The sequence below is a fragment of the Felis catus genome, chromosome F1 (assembly GCF_018350175.1).
Source record: "Felis catus isolate Fca126 chromosome F1, F.catus_Fca126_mat1.0, whole genome shotgun sequence".
NCBI lineage: Eukaryota > Metazoa > Chordata > Mammalia > Carnivora > Felidae > Felis > Felis catus.
Window position 1 is genome coordinate 38,663,417 of NC_058384.1, and position 19,284 is coordinate 38,682,700.

At 37.7% G+C, this 19,284-nt stretch overlaps 1 long non-coding RNA gene across 5 annotated transcripts in view; it reads right to left on the reverse strand.

Moving 5' to 3' along the window:
- The window catches only part of LOC109495687, a 363,477-nt gene that overhangs the window by 320,089 nt on the left and 24,104 nt on the right, over positions 1-19,284 (reverse strand). For 4 of the 5 annotated variants that reach the window (XR_006591484.1, XR_006591487.1, XR_006591483.1 and 1 more), the window contains exon 2: positions 11,540-11,620. The exons of the other annotated variant lie outside the window; for it this stretch is intronic. This is a non-coding gene — a long non-coding RNA (uncharacterized LOC109495687). The remainder of the gene's footprint in view (positions 1-11,539; positions 11,621-19,284) is intronic. 5 annotated transcript variants of the gene reach the window in all.

Here is a 19,284-nt window from a genome sequence, read left to right on the forward strand (position 1 = left end):
GCTCTCTCTGTCCCTCCCCCACTTGTGCACCTGTTCTCTCTCTCTCTCAAAATAAATAAATAAGCTATAATTAAAAAATGCTAACATCCAGAGAACAACATCTCCACAAAGTTGGCCTGAAGACACTCAGATTCTACCAGTTTTTGAGATGTTCCATATTTAGGTAGTATAGACACTGCAGTTACTTTTAAGATTTTTCTTTTTTTTTTATTTTTTTTTAATGTTTTTATTTTATTTTTGAGACAGAGAGAGACAGAGCACAAGCAGGGAAGGGGCAGAGAGAGAGGGAGACACAGAATCCGAAGCAGGCTCCAGGCTCTGAGCTGTCAGCACAGAACCCGACGCGGGGCTCGAACTCACAGACTGTCAGATCATGACCTGAGCCAAAGTTGGACACTTGACCCACTAGACCGCCCAGGTGCCCCACTTCCAAGCTTTTTCTGAAGTCATTATTTGGATCTTTGCAAAAAGGTTTTTCTCCTACTTGGCAGCAGATGAACACACATCCTTCACTAGCAAACTTCAGCCCCTCTCCTAAGACTGGTTCAGCCTGTGCACAGTTGGACATCAGCCATTCCCTCCAGCATCCTCAGAGCGAGTAAAGTTGGCAAAAATTGTCTTGCCACTGTGCTGCTGCATAGCCAGTTGCCATCATGAGGGCGCATGACCACAGGGTCTCTGGGTGACACCACCAGGGGCTGGGGCCCCATAAGCCTCTTCCCTTTCAGATAATATTTTTAGCTAATCTATCCTGAAGGATTATGTGCCAGGCATGTATGAGAGGACCAAGCATTTTACATACTTCCTCTCATTTACTCCTCACAATAACCCTAGAGATAGGTGGTATTATTATTCAACACCTCCTTTTTAAAAATAGAGCAACAGCATTTTTCACCACAATGAAAAATAAAACTTAATTAATAAATTAAGCTCTTTAATGAGGGAACTAAGGCTCAGAATGGATAAAGTATTTGCCAAAGTTTATACAGCAAATAAATAGTCAAGGCTATGGTTCTGATTCTATACCCATGCTCTTTACCTCTGTGCTATATACTGTACATTATCACCAGATTCGCTTTCTTTTTTTCTAGTGCTTATTTTATTTTTGAGAGAGAGAGTGAGAACACGGAGGGGCAGAGAGAGAGGGAGACAAAGGATTCAAATCAGGCTCTGCTCTGAGAGTGGAGAGTCCAATGTGGGGCTTAAACTCACCAACCATGAGATAATGACCTGCGTCAGACACTTAACCAACTAAGCCACCCAGGCACCCCCCAGATTCATTTTCTTAAAGTATTCTGTCACTCTCTTTTCCAAAACACATTTCCCACAGGATCAAATCTTTAGCAATTTTCAAGGCCCTTATCACCTAACCACAGCCTCTTTTACTAACTTTACTATTGCCAATACAAACTCCCTCTTCTTCAGAATGAACTCTACACACTCCCATACATACCAGCTCATTCTAATCCATTCCTCTCCCCAAACCTGATGTGGCCTCCACCTCTCCAACCATTTAAATCCTGCCTATGATTCAAGACCCACTCTAAGTCATACCTTCTCCATAAAAACATTCTCAACCAGCAAAAGCTCACCCTCAAGGCCCTCTTCTCTGAAATCTCAAACTTTACTATGTGCACCATTAACTTGATACATAATTATAGACTGCATTTTATTGCTTTTTAATTTACAAGCATCTAAACCTTAGGAGCACCTGGATGGCTCAGTCAGTTAAGTGTCCAACTCTCGATTTCCAATCAGGTCATTGTCTCATGGTTCATGAGATGGAGCCCCAGGTCAGGCTCTGCACTGACAATGTGGAGCCTGCTTGGTATTCTCTCTCTCCTCTCTCTCTCTCTATGCCCCTTCCCCTGCTCACTCTCTCTCTCTCTCTCTCTTTCTCAAAAATAAATAAATAAACATTAAAAAAATTTAAACCTTACCTGTGAACTCCAACAAGGATCCTAATCTCAGCATTTCTTTATATCCCCTATTTATGCCTTTTTTTTTAACATTTACTTATTTTTAAGAAGAGATACAGAGTGTGACTGGGGGAGGGGCAGAGAGAGAGGGAGACACAGAATCTGAAGCAGACTCCAGGTTCTGAGCTGTCAGCACAGAGTCAGATGTGGGCTCAAACACCAACCACAAGATCATGACCTGAACCAAAGTCAGACACTTACCCGACTAAGCCACCCAGGTTCTCCCTACCTATGCCTTTAATAAAGAAGGAGCTTAACAAGTGAATACTAGGACATCAATAAATGACTCATAACTCAGGTAATACTTTGGGGGGGGGGGGGTTATAGGAATTGGAAATATAAAGATTAGTGCTTGTTGAAAATCAAATGCATATAAGCAAGGAAAATGTCACAGATATAGCTCTTAAGCACATACACTAACTTTTAATTAATTTTCCAGTAGACACAAGTAAGTGTATTTTAGTATTTTAGCATAAGCACACTGATGTAAAAACAAAAAAAAAATACAGTCTAAAATACTATTAAGCCACTAAGCTATACATTTTTAATAATACTAAAAGGGAATTAACCCAACTCAAATATCTTGTCAGAATCTAGATATCAGAAGAAAAGGAAAACTGAGGAATCACTGGGAAGAGATACTTCTCTTACTCCATGGAGGACCTAAGAGAGAGAGATAAGAGTAAGATATAAGAACTCCCCTGCACAACAATGTGTTTCTGAGAAAAATTATAGAACCATTTACTTTGAAAGTCTCTAAAAATATGGATATAGGAATAATCTTTGCAAACATCCAGATCATGGATTCATTGATTTCCCAAATCAAATCTCAAAATGATTTATTTTTCCAAAGTATTCTTTTTCCTAAGAACAAGACAGCAGAGTTAGAGACTTTTAAGGTCATGTCCAACACCATAACCATCCGACCTCTCTTTCTTTCCTGCTGGTGACTCTCCCTCCTAAGCTTTGGAAGAACTTGATCTTTCTAATGATGCATCCAACATCCATTAACCCAAAAACAGTGTTAGCTAAGTTATGGACCTCTTAAAATTCCCTGTGGTGTAATGGCAAATTCTGGCTCTGGTCCTCTATAGAATGACACATGTTCAAGCTGTAGTCAGAATGATGAAATGTATGCCATGCAAATGGAGCCTACTTTTTGCGTAATAACCATACTTTCTATTTACACTGATAATACCTTATTCAATCCGCACAATATATTGCTATTTAGTCTCTCTTGGAAACAGTTTGCTTTATGATTCGTTAAGTAGTTAAGGTTGCTCTTTCACAACAAGAAGGATGCATTCGTGCCCCTCAACTACACTCTAAGAGTCATGAGTATTTAAATTAGGACATTACAGCCAAACTAAATAGCATATTTATTGTAGTCCTTGTCATTTTTAACCTGAAAAGGTATTGTTCCCTGACACATAGGATAAGAAACAGAATAGTGTGGTTAAAAAAAAAAATGTGGTATTGGAGCCAGAAGATCCTAGAGGCCAAATTCCAGCTCTACTACTTATTTCTTGTGTGACTTTGAACAACGTACTTAGCCCCTCTAAGATTCAGTATTTTCTTTCTTTTTCTTTTTTTAAATAGGCTGTACACCCAGCACAAAGCCCAGTGTGGGGCTTGAACTAATGACCCTGAGATCAAGACCTAAGCTGAGATCAAGAGTCAGATGCTTGGGGTGCCTGGGTGGCTCAGTCGGTTAAGCATCCAACTTCAGCTCAGGTCATGATTTCACAGTTTGGGGGTTCAAGCCCCCTGTCAGGCTTTATGCTAGCAGCTCATAGCCCGGATCCTGCTTCAGATTCTGTCTCTCCCTCTCTCTCTCTGCCCACCCCCCCCCCCCACTCGCACTCTGTCTCTCAGAAATAAACTTTAAAAAAATTTTTTTCAAAAATAAAGAACACTAATTCAAAGGGATACACACTGCTTGTGTTTATTGCAACATTACTGAACCAGCCCAAGTGTCCATCAGTTGATGAAAGTATAAAGAAGATGTTGTATATATATTTATATACATTATATATACATATAATGGATTATTATTCAGTCATTAAAAAATACTGAAGTCTTGCCATTTGCAACAACATGAATAGACCTAGAGAGTTACAATGCTAAGTAAAGTAAGTCAGAGAAAGACAAACACCGTATGATTTCACTCATATGTAGAATTTAAGGGGTGCCTGGGTGTCTCAATCAGTGGCTGAGCTGTCTGTGCTAACAGTTCAGAGCCTGCAGCTTGCTTTGAATTCTGTATCTCCCTCTCTCACTGCCCCTCTCAACCCATGCTCTGTCTCTGTCTCTCAAAAATGAATAAATGTTTAAAAAATTTTTTGTTTAAATAAATAAATAATTTAAGAAACAAAAACAAATGAGAAAAGGGGAAAAAATAAGAGAGAGACAAAGCAAGAAATAGACTCTTAACTGTAGAAAACAATCTGGCATTATCACAAGGGAGGTGGGTGGAGGGATGGGCTAAATAGGTGATGGGGATTAAAGAGATGAGTGCAGGGTGGTATATGGAAGTACTGAATAATTATATTGTACACCTGAAACTAATATACAACTGTACGTTAACTAACTGGAATTAAAATAAAAACTTAAAAAAAAAAAAAAAGGAGCCATCAACTGCCCAGGACAATGGATGAAAACAGGCCATATTATGGTACATGAATATGCAACTTAAGAACACTGGGAACAATTAAAAGATTCACCAGAAAGAGAAAGAAAAAGAAAAAGAGGGGAGAAAGGGGATCCATATGAATGATTTTGAACTTCTCAACAATCCTGGAAGCCAGATGACAATGGCATTCTATACTGAGATGTTCAATCAAGCGCTATTTTTAATCATACCAAATTTATTAGATGGAGGTAAAGCAGTGCTTAGAGGGAAATTTTTAGCTGTAACACCAAAATTGTAAAAACCTCAAATCAACATGTAAACCTCCACCTTAAGAAACTGGAAACAGAAGAGCAAGCCAAACTCAAAGCAATAGAAGGAAGGAAATAAGAGACATTAGGATAGAAATCAATGAAATAGAAAATAGAAAAACAATAGAGAAAAGGCAATGAAAACAAAATTGGTTCTTTGAAAGTATCAATAAAATTGACAAACTTTTAGCTAGACTAACCAAAACTCATTTAAGTTCCTACTCTAAAACTGACATACAAGCTGTCTGAGAGCTTTATATTCTAAGTGACAAGAAAACCACTTATAGGGAAGTTAAGAACTAAAAAGTTACCCTAAAATCCAAGATTGATGATAGTCCTTGACAAAAGAATTGATATTGCCCCAAAGTTTGTAACCTATCAGTGAAATAAAGTCACTTCCCAACACATAAGGTTGGTTTTATGATCCCATGTTTAACTTATAGTCTCACACATCTGTGTTCACCTCTACTAAGGAAGCGTTGGCATGCAACAGAGGAATATATGTCTAAAGATATTATATAACATATATACAAATGTACAATAAAACCTTGGTTTGCAAGCATGATTTGTTCTGGAAACATGCTTGAAATCCAAAGCACTTGTATATCAAAGCAAATTTACCTATAAGAAATAATGGAAACTCAAAAGTTTCATTCCACAACCCAAAAATATTCACATAAAAATGATTACCATACTGTAATGTAATACAAAATAATAAATAAAATACAAAATAGTTTTTAAAATGAAAAAACTAACCTGCAATTACCTTTGAAAACCTTTGTAGTTGGTGTGAGAGAGACAAAAGAGAGAAAGGATACTGTGTAGGACGACTTTCACTATCACTAACAGAATCACTGCTGTCTAGTGGCTCAATGGCATCTTTTTCTTCTCATGAAACTTTAACAAGGAGCCTATCCAATGACACTTGCTTTGGCCTCCTTTTGAGGATTTCACGGAAATGTGACATTGCATTGTTGTTAAACAGATTCATGGCTCATACTGTTACAGCCTTACTCTGGTGGTGCTTTTCCACAGAATTTGGCAACGTTTCCCACATTTTACACACCTCCCTAATCTCATTTGAAGTGATAGATTCCTCTGCCTTTTTCTCCTCCTCTGCAGACAAGATCTCCTCCATAACCTCTCACTGTTTTTTTTTCAGTAGGTTTTACTTTTTATTTATATTTTCATGGCCACTTTTTATTACTTTGATAGTTGACAGATGATCACTTAATATGACAGTGCTTATACTTTCACAGATTTACCAAACACTTGTATTCTTATGACTTTTTTGTTTTGAAGACAATTTTTTTCTTGCAATAAAAAAAATTATTTTCAAAGAGAACTGCTTTCAAAGGTTCATTTACATTGGTACATTAGAGAGCCTTGACCTCTGCAATTACATAATAATTGAATTAACTATTCTTAGAAATCTATCAATTTAGTCTGATTTAATTTAATCTTTTATGGTTTCTTTTAATTTTATATTTTTTAATTTACATCCAAATTGGTTAGCATATAGTGCAACAATGATTTCAGGAGGAGATTCCTTAATCCTCCTTACCCCTTTATCTCATCCTCCCTCCACAAACCCTCCAGTAACCCTGTTTGTTCTCCATATTTAAGAGTCTCTTATGTTTTGTCCCCCTCCCTGTTTTTATATTATTTTTGCTTCCCTTCCCTTATGTTCATCTGTTCTGTGTCTTCCAGTCCTCATATGAGTGAAGTCATATATTTGTCTTTCTCTGACTAACTTCGCTTAGCATAATACACTCCAGTTCCATCCACATAGTTGCAAATGGCAAGATTTCATTCTCTTTGATTGCCGAGTAATACTCCATTGTATATATATATGTATATATATATGTATATATATATATATATATACACCTCACATTTTCTTTATCTATTCATCCATCAATGGACATCTGGGCTCTTTCCATGCTTTGGCTATTGTTGATAGTGCTGCTATAAACATGGGGGTGCCTGTGTCCCTTCGAAACAGCATACCTGTATCCCTTGGATAAATACCTAGTAGAGCAATTGCTGGGTCATAGGGCAGTTCTATTTTCAATTTTTTGAGGAACCTCCATACTGCTTTCCAGAGTAGCTGCACCAGCTTGCATTCCCACCAGTGCAAAAGAGATCCTCTCTCTCCACATCCTCGCCAACATCTGTTGTTGCATGAGTTGTTAGTGTTAGCCATTCTGACAGGTGTGACGAGGTATTTCATTGTGGTTTTGATTTGTATTTACCTGATGATGGGGTAATGTTCAGCATTTTTTCATGTGTCAGTTGGCCATCTGGATGTCTTCTTTGGAGAAGTGTCTATTCATGTCTTTTGCCCATTTCTTCACTGGGTTATTTGCTTTTTGGGTGTTGAGTTTGATAAGTTCTTTATAGATTTTGGATACTAACCCTTTATCTGATATGTCATTTGCAAATATCTTCTCCCATTGTGTCGGTTGCCTTTTAGTTTTGCTGATTTTTTCCTTTGCTGTGCAGAAGCTTTTTATTTTGATGACATCCCAGTAGTTCATTTTTGCTTTTGTTTCTCTTGTCTCTAGAGACGTGTTGAGTAAGAAGTTGCTGCAGGCAAGATCAAAGAGGCTTTTGCCTGCTTTCACCTTGAGGATTTTGATGGCTTCCTGTCTTACATTTAGGTCTTTCATCCATTTCGAGTTTATTTTTGTGCATGCTGTAAGTGGTCCAAGTTCATTCTTCTGCACATCACTGTCCAGTTATCCCAGGACCATTTGCTGAAGAGACTGTCTATTCCATTGGATATTCTTTCCTGCTTTGTCAAAGATTAGTTGACCATACATTTGTGAGTCCATTTCTGGGTTCTCTATTCTGTTCCATTGATCTGAGTATCTGTTTTTGTGCCCCATAACCTCTTACTCTTGCTCTTGACACAGATCCATCAGTTCATCAGTGGTCAGCTCCTGGCCATGTTTCCCCACCAGCTCTTGAATGTCACCCTCATTCACCTCCAGTCCCACAATCTTCCCCAAGGACACAATTTCATCCACAACTGGTGATGATCAAGCCCCTCTAAGTCACGTTCAAGAACACAATCAGGCCATAGCTCTCCACACAGAATTGAGGGTTCTCTTGATGACCCCATCCCAGGCTTTATTGATGATCTTGAGATAGTTCATGATGTGGAAATGATTTTTCCCAAACTCTTGGAAGGTACGGTTTGATCCTTCAGTCACCTCAAAGCATCGCTGAAAATAGTGCTTTGGTATAAAGCATTCTAAAGTTCAAAATGACCTGCCAATCCATGGGCATACCTTGTTCATTCTTCTCGATGATTTCCTTAACTTCTGCCATAGTCATCTCCTTCTTCTTACTGCCTTTCCTTTCAACCTTTTTCTGCATCGGGGCCATTGTATATGCTCTCACAGATGTTGACTACAGTACAGTATTAATAAACTTTATCATATACAGTATTTAATGTAACTGGCAATAAGGCAGCAGAGGAAAGGTTCTATATCTGTAGGCAGCCTGACCTAGAATGAAGCAAAGCAGTCCTAAGCTTACTCTTACATGAAGAAGCAAAGGACTGTCCATTGGTGCTTTGAAGTGACAAAAAAATACACTAGTGCCAGTTGTGGGCACCTTCCAATGTTCTTAAAAATCACTGATTTCTGCCAAACACAATGGCCTGAGACTGAGCATCCAAGCATGGGGAATGATCACCCACAATCCCGCAGCAAGAGAGAGAGAGAGAGAGAGAGAGAAGAACCATTGGCTCAGTTGTGATCATGTGAGATTCAGCATCACTTTCTACTCATATTGCAAAATATTGTTCATTTATCAAGTTAAAATTTATAGAAATATTCGCTCATCTTGCAGTACCCTTGAAGTTACTTACAATTCAAGGTTTTACTGCATATTTGAATGTCTTTGGGTAATTTTTCTTCCATTATTTTACCTCTGTATTGCTTTTTTTTCCCTTTATTCTCTAGTTAACATACAGTATAGTCTTCGCTTCAGGAGTAGAATCCAATGATTCATCACTTACATATAACACCCAGTGCTCATCTTAACAAGTGCCCTCCTTAATGCCCATCACCCATTTTCCCCACCTCCATCAACCCTCAGTTTGTTCTCGGTATTTAGGAGTCTCTTATGATTTGCCTCCCTCTCTGTTTTTATATTATTTTCCTTCCCTTCCCCTATGATCATCTGTTAAGTTTCTCAAATTCCACATATGGGTGAAATCATATGATGTCTTCTGACTGACTTATTTCGCTCAGCATAATATTCTCCAGTTGCATCCACATTGTTGCAAATGGCAAGATTTCATTCTTTTTCATCACGAAGTAGTATTCCATTGTATATATATACACCATATCATCTTAATCCATTCATCAGTTGATGGGCATTTGGGCTCTTTCAGTAATTGGTTATTGGTAGCACTGCTATAGACACTGGAGTGCATGTGCCCCTTCTAATCAGCATTTTTGTACCCTTTGGATAAAGTCCTAGTAGTGTAATTGCTGGGTCAAGGGTCTTCTAGTTTCCATTTTTTGAGGAACCTCCACACTGTTTTCCAGAGTGGCTGCACAAGATTGCATTCCCACCAACAGTGCACAAGGGTTACCCTTTCTCCACATCCTCACCAACATCTGTTGTTTCCTGAATTGTCATACCTCTGTATTTCTAAGTCCACAAAATACTGTGCTGTGCTTAGGAGATTCATTCAATTTTTTTTCTTTCCCTACTTCCCTCAGGATCCATAGCCACAACTGGTCTTACAGTATTTTAGAAATAAGAGTGGTTGCTGTCTTCAAATTTTATGACTTCAGTCAGTCTTATTCCTTTCTCCTTTGGCTGGAATTCTGTTTAACTGAGTATCCATCTGTCATCTGACCTCCCTGTGTCTGCCTTATGTTTCCACATTTTAACTTAGATGGAATTCTCTTGTGGATGAGAAAGGAGAGAGAGTGACGATTGAAAAGATGGAAGGCAGGGAGTTGAAAATAGTGATACACACACACGGACATATACATACATACACACATAAGCACACACAGGCATACACAAAGTACAAAAAAACAGAAATTACAAAATTATTAAGAGAAGAAAAACTATGTGATTGAAGTAGGTCACAGTTGGGGGTTTCTACATTACAAGCAATGAATGACCTATTTCTTAACAGAAGTAACTACACAGTTTATTTTATTATAGTATTATATTATTTGTTATATTATCTAAAAGAGATACATTTTAGACACTTTTCTATATGTGTGACATAGTTCACAATTATAAAAATAATAAAAACAAAAATGTACCCCAAAATGCAGAAAAGTCAAAATTAAAAATACTTTTAATTTAAAAATATAATAGAACAAAATTTAAAATAAGTGACAAAACTATTAGCTCTTTATCTGACAAAGAGTTTTGCAAATCATTCAACAAAATATAAACATTTCCCAAAAGGAAAATGGACAAAGGCTACTCATAGGCAAGTCTCAAAAAAAGAGAGGAAAAAGGTAAACAGCCAATGTATTAAGCAATGTTCTCTAGAGAACAGAGCCTGCAGAGAGACTTAAGCATGAATGCTTTATGGGGGAGATACAACTTCAGGACAGGGAGGGTGAGGGAATAAGGGAAGGGAGGAGTGAAGGATGAGAAATAAATTCAGATGGTCCTGCATCACCAAAATATGCAGAGCATTTCAGGTCCCAGTGGGTCAGATTATACAGATATGCAGTACCTTAGTCCATGGGTGGGACAGGAATGGAGAGTGAATTTAATTAATTTACAATTTCATTCACTTGACTCTTTCAGCTTGCCCTGCTTGCTCTCTCTCTCTCTCTCTCTCTCTCTCTCTCTCTCTCTCAAAATTAATAAATAGGGGCACCTGGGTGGCTCAGTCGGTTAAGCATTCAACTTCATTTCAGGTCATGATCTCACCATCTGTGAGTTCAAGCCCCACGTCAGGCTCTGTGCTGACAGCTCAGAGCCTGGAGCCTGCTTCAGATTCTGTGTCTCCCTCTCTCTCTCTGCCCCTCCCTCACTCGCACTCTCTCTCTGTCTCTCAAAAACGAATGAACATTAGAAAGAAAGAAAGAAAGAAAGAAAGAAAGAAAGAAAGAAAGAAAGATAAACTTTAAAAAAAAGAAAAAGAAATTTCTCTATCTTGAACACCAATCTTACATACCAGTGTTATTAAAGGAATCTTTATAGAATGGGAAATCACATTGTTATAGTTGACAACAGAACAAACAATCCTCTGAATGGTTTAAAAACCCAGTTGTATGTTCTGTTCAATCCTTCAGTTATGTGTGCTTAGGAGGTAATTCTAGCGGAGTATAACATAAAAAAGCTGGCTACAGGCAGCAAAACTGTGGTCACATTCATAATTCTTCTGCAGCCAAAGACAACTTGACATACAAGAGGTTTGGGAACTGCCTGATCATCATATAAGATGATCAAACAATAAAAGATAATAAATGTCTTCAAAAAAAACAAAGAAAAATAATTTTAACTGCTTTCCAAAAGAAAGCCTTAACATTGTACATTGTAGAGATGAATATCTACAGCACAGAATACACTAGCAACTCATAGTTCCTCACAGAGAAAGTGGTTGGTTGAGTGAAGCTTACCACGAAAGAGTAAGTATTACATGATGATATCTGCTGTGAAGAGCTTCAGGTCACACTGTTCCACCAAAGATGCAGTGAAAGCTGAGACACAGATGGAAAGGCAAAGAAAATTTTGCTAAACTGAAAGCCAATTACGTTATTCCACTGCTACATGTCTAGATCTAAGACTTAATAACAAAACTGCCCCAGTGATTATATAAAACATCATGTGTAGACAAAAGAATTTTTTTAATTAAAAATATATGTTATTCAGGGGTGCCTGGGTGGCTCAGTCAGTTGAGCATCCAACTCTTGACTTCGGCTCAGGTCATGATCTCATGGTTCGTGAGATCAAGCCCTGCATTGGGCTTTGTGCTGAGCCTGCTTGGGATTGTCTATCTCAGTCTCTCTCTGTCACTCCCCTGCTCGTGCTCTCTCTCAAAATGAATAAATAAGTTTAAAATATATATATATATGTGTGTGTGTGTGTGTATATATATATGTATATATATGTATATATATATATACACACACACACATATATATATGCTATTCATTAAGCATATATAAGTATATATATGTATATATGTACATATATATGTGTATATATGTATATATGTACATATATTATATATGTGTGTATATATTATGTATACATATATACATATATACATATATATATTAAGTATATATATACATGTATATATGTATACACACACATATATATATGCTATTCATTAAGTATCTTTCTCCCATTGAACAAAAAGCTTAAATTTGTGGAATTGCTTCAAAAAAGCTGCATAATTACCACTAATCAAATCTTCAAAGACAGAATATGAACAACAGATAAATTTTTACCTTAGTTGGTTACAATTCCAAAGAAGCAAACACTCAATCACTTAGAGCAACATGGCCATTAGCAACAAATATCATGTTTGTCACAGAACTGAGCTGAAAATGAGCATCTCTTTAGTAGCCCAAAGTGGAGTCTGAGGCCCATGAGCAGACCAGCAGCTAAGATATCTAGGTAGACGGTAATGTTCCTGTCCCATAATGTCAAACTTTCAAATGATATTATGAAAATCTTAATATGGAACTGTAGTAATAATTAAGTTTATTGACCTCATTTTGAATTTACTTTGGTAAATTCATTTTTGATGGTTACATTTGCCTTTGGTCTCAATTCCACTGAACATTGATCTTCATAGTCAATCTCTCAGCATTTGGCCAAGATGAATTTAGTGTTCCTTCACTCTCGATGTACAGAAACCATGGGTGCATTATACAGGTACAACATGAGAAAAAAAATAGGCCAACACGTTAGGCATGACTTTCTCTAGGTGCCAGTGAATTATATTCTTCTTTGTACATGTCTCATGTTTCCCAGTTTCTTCAAAAAATATATATTGGTAGTTAGATAAAAAAGAAACAAATGCTCTTTTTAGCAAAATAGCAGGACATACAAATATCATTAAAATGCAGACTTTGATCATTCTGTTTTTATAGTTTATTACAAACGTATCATTGAAAATATTTTAATATGATGACAGAGATGCACAAATTCTAACTCTTGGAGTTCACTTCAGGGCTCTACAAGGATTTTAAGTAGACCTAACATTGCTTGTGCATCTTTATGTTCATGGTGAAGATCTGTGAACTGAGATTGAGTATTTGAATAATTAACAACCTAACTGCAAGCAGAGGAGCTGGAAATTTATATCCATCTTATTCCAAAGACAGGTTTAGGACATTTGGCAATTGTAGACTGAGACAAAAGAATTGGAACTGAAATGTTGAGTGTGAAATTGAGGTCAATTAGAACATCCCTCAATCTAAATTTTTCCCCATGGAAACAATTCTACCCAAATTTTTTTCTGTGAAAAAAAATTGGTTTTCTTTTAAAAATACATAGTTCTAAAATATATGGAAAATAGCAAGGCTGCCTACATCACAGGACATGTAAAAAATAAAATCCAAATGCATTAAATATTTAAAGACAGAAAAGAAATACATTTTTGGTCTTGGAATAGAAAAACATTTTTTTAGGCAGGATAAAAACACCACACTTATAAAGGAAATACAGAAGCTAAAATTTTTGTGGCACAAAGTGCAACGATATCTATTGCAGAAACGTTCATAAAAATCAAAAATAGAACACAAACTAAATGTCCACCAATAAACAAATTATGATAGTTATAAAATAGAATACTATGTGCCTACTAAAAAGAATAAGGTTTATCTGAATATGTAAACACGGAAAATGATCCAAAATATATTATTAGGTTAAAAGAGAAATTTCAGAAAAATATGTATGGTATAATTTTGTTTTAATAAAATGTATAGGGATATGTATGAATGACTCTTTGCATAGTAAGAATACTGTTTAGAAAATAGTAAATAATAGTCTTTATTTCCTCTATAAATCATATTTGCTCATAGTCCTCTCATCCTATGGCCCCAGGGAAAGGATGTCAAATGCTACCTTCATATGGAGAAATACACAACCTGATCATACAGACACTGGTAAAAAGAGAAGGCCCTTCATCTTCCAGAGGTGGAACGATGCTGTGAAAACTCAAAGGGATGTTTAGAAAATTCAGATAAATATGACTGGATCTGAGAACATCAGATCTAATGGTAGAGATACAGAAATGGCTATGGCAGGGAAAGGTGATCTGCAAGATAGACTTAGCACATAGGCTAGTATACAAAAGATCCATAAATTCCAACCTGCCATGGTGGCAAGGGCATGCTGAGAGGACCCCTGAAATGGCAGGAACCTGGGGTCAGAATGTAGAAGCCACAAAGAGCAGGTACCTCAAGACTGGAAGGTAATGGTGGAGCTTACAGTTAGCAACAGTGGATGCTAACACCATCAAAGACCAGGTAAGACTTGTTAGTGAAGACAGAGGTTAATACCCAGAGAGAGACACGATATCTCAGCTGGAAATCAGATGACAGCAAGTGGATCTCACCTCCTGCACACACATACCCCACTGCTCCCCAGACACGCACACACACACTTCTCACATTGTGTGAAATAAGTCAGCTTTCCTCCACCCAGATGCCCTCTTAAGAAGAAATCGGGGGAAGAAAGAAATCTTAAAAGGCTAAGTTAACCTAAAATAGAACCTGGATGAAACCGAGGCAAAATATATTGTTAAATGGATGCTCCAACACCACCACCCATTACTACCCAAGCATACCAACTATAAATTTTTGGCACAGTATGAATTGTAGAATGTTACATTTTCACTAACTACAAGAAAAAATGGATTATTTTGAGGATTAAATGAATATGACTTAGTGACAGGTTGGATATTGAGGTGTGAGGGAAAGGGAGAAATTAAATATGACCCCCAGGTATCTGCCTTGATTGCCAGGTGGAAATAATATCATTAACTAATGTATAAATATGAGAAGAACACCTAGAATGGGCTTATAGGAAAACAGATTAATCTGATTTTTAATCTGTTGAATTTGAAGGGCCTCCGATACACCTTAGTAAAGATGTCCTGGAACCAGTTGGAAATTCTGATTCAGAAAAAAGTTTTGGGGATGCCTCGGTGGCTCAGTTGGTTAAGCGTCCGACTTCAGCTCAGGTTATGATTTCACGGGTTCGTGAGTTTGAGCCCCAAGTCAGGCTCTGTGCTGACAGCTTGGAGCCTGGAGCCCACTTCAGATTCTGTGTCTCCCTCTCTCTACCCCTCCCTTGACTGTGCTCTTTCTCTCTCTCTCAAAAATAAATAAACATTAAAAAATAATAATAAAAAGAAAAGGAAAGAAGTTTTGGAAGTCTTCAAGGTGCACAGCAAATTTAAGCTAATGCTAATAGAAATGGATGAGATCATTCAGGAAAACAAAGTAGAATTCTTGTGCTCTTAGAGCCAACTCTATGTAATCAAGCTCCGATTGGGTTATATTGTCACCTTGATTGTGAACTCCAAAAGAGTAAAGAACCTGCCTTCTAGGTATCTGTGATGTTGTAATTTATAATAAAAAGTATGTATTTGTTCTTTGTCCTGGTTTCTGGCACAGAGCTTCTAAAACACTTATTTCCCTTAGTGGTAAGAGCACAAAGGTGTCTTTTATTATGTTAATAAGGTGACTTTAGAAAGCCACTAGGTAAACTAAGGATGGAGGCTGGTTGCTCTTGGAGCCAATCATGTGATTAGACAGTTGAAACTTTTGGTCCCACCACAGGACCTCCTGGAAAGGGAGAGGGGCTGGAGACCGAGTTCAATCACCAATGGCCAATGATTTAATCTATCATCTCTATGTAGTAAAACCTCCATAAAAACCCAAAAGGGCTGGGTTCAGAGAGCTTCCAGGTTGGTAAACACAAGGAGGTCTGGGAAAAGGCATGAAAGATCTGTCCTCTTTCCTCCTACATTGCCCCATGTGTCTCTTCCATTTGGCTGTTCCTGAGTTCTATCCTTTTATCAAAAACTGGTAAGTAAAGTCAGTAAAAACTGGTAAGTAAGTAAAAATGTTTCTCTGAGTTCCGTGAGCCTCTCTAGCAAATTAATCAAACCCAAGGAAAGGGTCATAGAAACCTCCAAGCTATAGCTGATAAGTAGGTCAGAAGCCCAGGTGGCAGGTGGAGTGTGGATTGGGGAGGCATGGCAGTCTTATAGAACTGAACCCTTAATCTGTGGAATCTGTCACTATCTTCGGGTAGTGTAAGAATTGAGTTGAATTGTAGGACACTCAGCTAGTATCAGAGAATTCCATGGTGTTGGGAGGAGGGGACCCCACACATTGGCATTGGATGCAGAACCTTTAATCTCTAATTCCCTTTAGATTGTACTGAGTATGGGACAAAGCTCAGTAGATACCCATTGCTGAATTATGAAGTATTTCCTTTCTCAGTGGGGGGTAAACAACGATTCCAAGTGGTCACTCTTTCCAGAATTAAAAAGATCTCAGTTTGGCAGAGATAGTCGCCCTCTTTATGTACTTTCCCATAAGGTGGTGATGAACCTGGAAACTGTGGAAACCAATGTCTGGAGATCTTGGGTGGTGTGCAGGTATGAACCAAGGACTTCCTTGGAAGTCAGGAGTCCTGAGTTATAATCTAAACCCTCCTAAAGAAATCATTCACTGCTATCAAAGCTTCAGGTCCCTCCCTACCCCCACCACAAGTAAACAGATACAGAATGCTTCTCATTTGTCTTAATCAATATACTGTGAGTGCTCTATAAATATCATCTATAAATATCCTAGACATCCATCCTAACCCACTCTACAATAGTACGAAAAGCTACTAGGTGCAGAGCCTGTCTTGGATCCCTGTTTATTTAACTCTTCAGAAAGAAGTAAATAGAAGGAGATACCATAGTATCTCAGAAATAAAATGTCAGTGGGACTCCAGACAAAACAGTCACATACTCCTTTTAATTTAGTTGTACAGAACAATTCGCATTTCTCCCAAACTTCTTACTCCCAAAAGCTTTGTCACATGTTGTTCTGTCTGACTGAAAGATTGTTAGGCTTCTTCTTCACTTCATAAACTCCAGCTCGTTCTTCAAGGCCCACCTAAAAGTTTCCCCTTTCTAGGAAGACTTCTTTAAGCAGAGTTGGTGACCTGTTACATGGTGCTTCAATTATAGAATTTTTTTACACTGTATTATCACCTATTCATATTTTTCCCCATCTAGACTTCAAGACTGGGACTATATCATTCATTTTTTTAAGTTCAGAACCTGACAGGGCACCTGGGAGGCTCAGGTGGTCAAGCATCCAACTTCGGCTCAGGTCTTTATCTTACAGTTTGTGGGTTCAGGCTCTGTGCTGACAGATCAGAGCCTGGAGCCTGCAAAAGATTCTGTGTCTTCCCCTTTCTCTGCCCCTTCCCCACTCGCACTCTGTCTCTCTCTCTCTCAAAAATAAATAAACATTTGGGGCGCCTGGGTGGCGCAGTCGGTTAAGCATCAGACCTCAGCCAGGTCACGATCTCGCGGTCCGTGAGTTCGAGCCCCGCGTCAGGCTCTGGGCTGATGGCTCGGAGCCTGGAGCCTGTTTCCGATTCTGTGTCTCCCTCTCTCTCTGCCCCTCCCCCGTTCATGCTCTGTCTCTCTCTGTCCCAAAAATAAATAAAAAACGTTGAAAAAAAAAATTTTTTAAATAAATAAATAAATAAATAAACATTAAAAATAAATAAATAAATAAATAACCTGAGTTCTAATTAAAAAAATAATACACGCTATTCACAGAAGGTGGTCACTAGTTTTAATGATGCCTCTGATCCTTTGCCTCTGATCTGTGGTTTAATGCCTTGGAATAAACTCACACAAGGAGGAAAGAATGAACTCCCTGCTGGAAACTCTCTCCCTTTATGGAAGCAAATATAAGATCCTATGCTATAAAGACTACAGTGCAAATTTCTGGCAGGTCCTAGCATGACACTAAGGTTTCCAGAGAAGCATCTCTGATATTCTTTCACACGTCATATCTTCTGAGTATTCGAAGACAGTGGAAGGATGTTTCTGGCTTTATCCCATAACAAAGTTGTCATAATGCATTCTGACATTTTAAAAATACATTCAAAGCTGATAAAATGAAGATTTTGGATTTTGGCATTGGAAAAAGGCCTTGAACTTCAGCCAGAGGGTTCCCAAGAGAAATAAAAGTGATTGATATTGGAAGCTAGGTAGCAAAATGTATTGGACATTCAAGAACTATTTCAAGGTCCATAATCATTGACTTCACTGTCAGAGAGTTAAAATCTCTTTGCAGTAGCTCTACAGGTTACAGTTCATTACAGTGTTAGGTTAGAGCCACTGTTCTCAACCATGGTGTCATCACTGACTGTACTGAAACCACCTGAGAGGTGGACTGCAAAGAACTTAATACAAATAATAAACTACTAACATTTGTGAATGCTATCTTAGATACAAAATTACTGTAGATCTAATATTTCCTATCAATACATTATCATTAGTATTTCTAGGCATCAATTATTTTTTTTCTGAGTTACAGATGAAAAGTCCTAGTCACAGATTAATTCTGTAGAAAATAAACATAAACTGCCATCTATTTTGTCTGTTTTGCATAAGAACCACTAGCTTTCATGGCAGTTAAACATCTCTTGATGGGAGGAGTGCCAAAGAATTCTTGAACCTCTTTAATCTCTCAAAGGAATGATTAACAGCAGCATATGTGGCAAAGAGATCCCTAAGAGCTGGGAAATGCATATTGCATTTAACAATATGAAGGTCAACAGGAACCATACTGAGATCAGTTCAGTGCAACAGTTAAAGCAGAAGTCAAATTCAAGTGTTTGGGAAATGAACTGAAATGTATTGTACTTCAGAGACATTCATAGAAGAGAATGGGAAAATTGAACTGCAGCCAGAGGTAGGACAAGAGAGTTGTTATGAAGGAAAAACAAAATAAAAACAAAGCAAAACACCGACAGGTTGAAAAGAAGAAATCAGAGAAGGAGATACAGCTCAAAACATAGGGTGGAGAAGAGATAAATGAGGTCTTATAAGTCGTTAAAAGGAAAGGAGTAAAAAGCATAGATGGAAAGTTAATCCTTGAATAAGAGAAGAAATGTTTCAACTTCTTTTTTTAGTATATGTGCTGTCTAAGGAAGCACAGAAATGTTTCAACCTTTCAACAGTTAATTTTGTACCTCAAGTGTCAGGAAGTATATACACATGTCCTCAAAGCATATTTCTCCATTTCTGCCTTCTCCTTCCACCAACAGGAACAGCGTCTACAGGCTGATACACCCTAAAGAAGTCTGTCTGTCTGAAGAA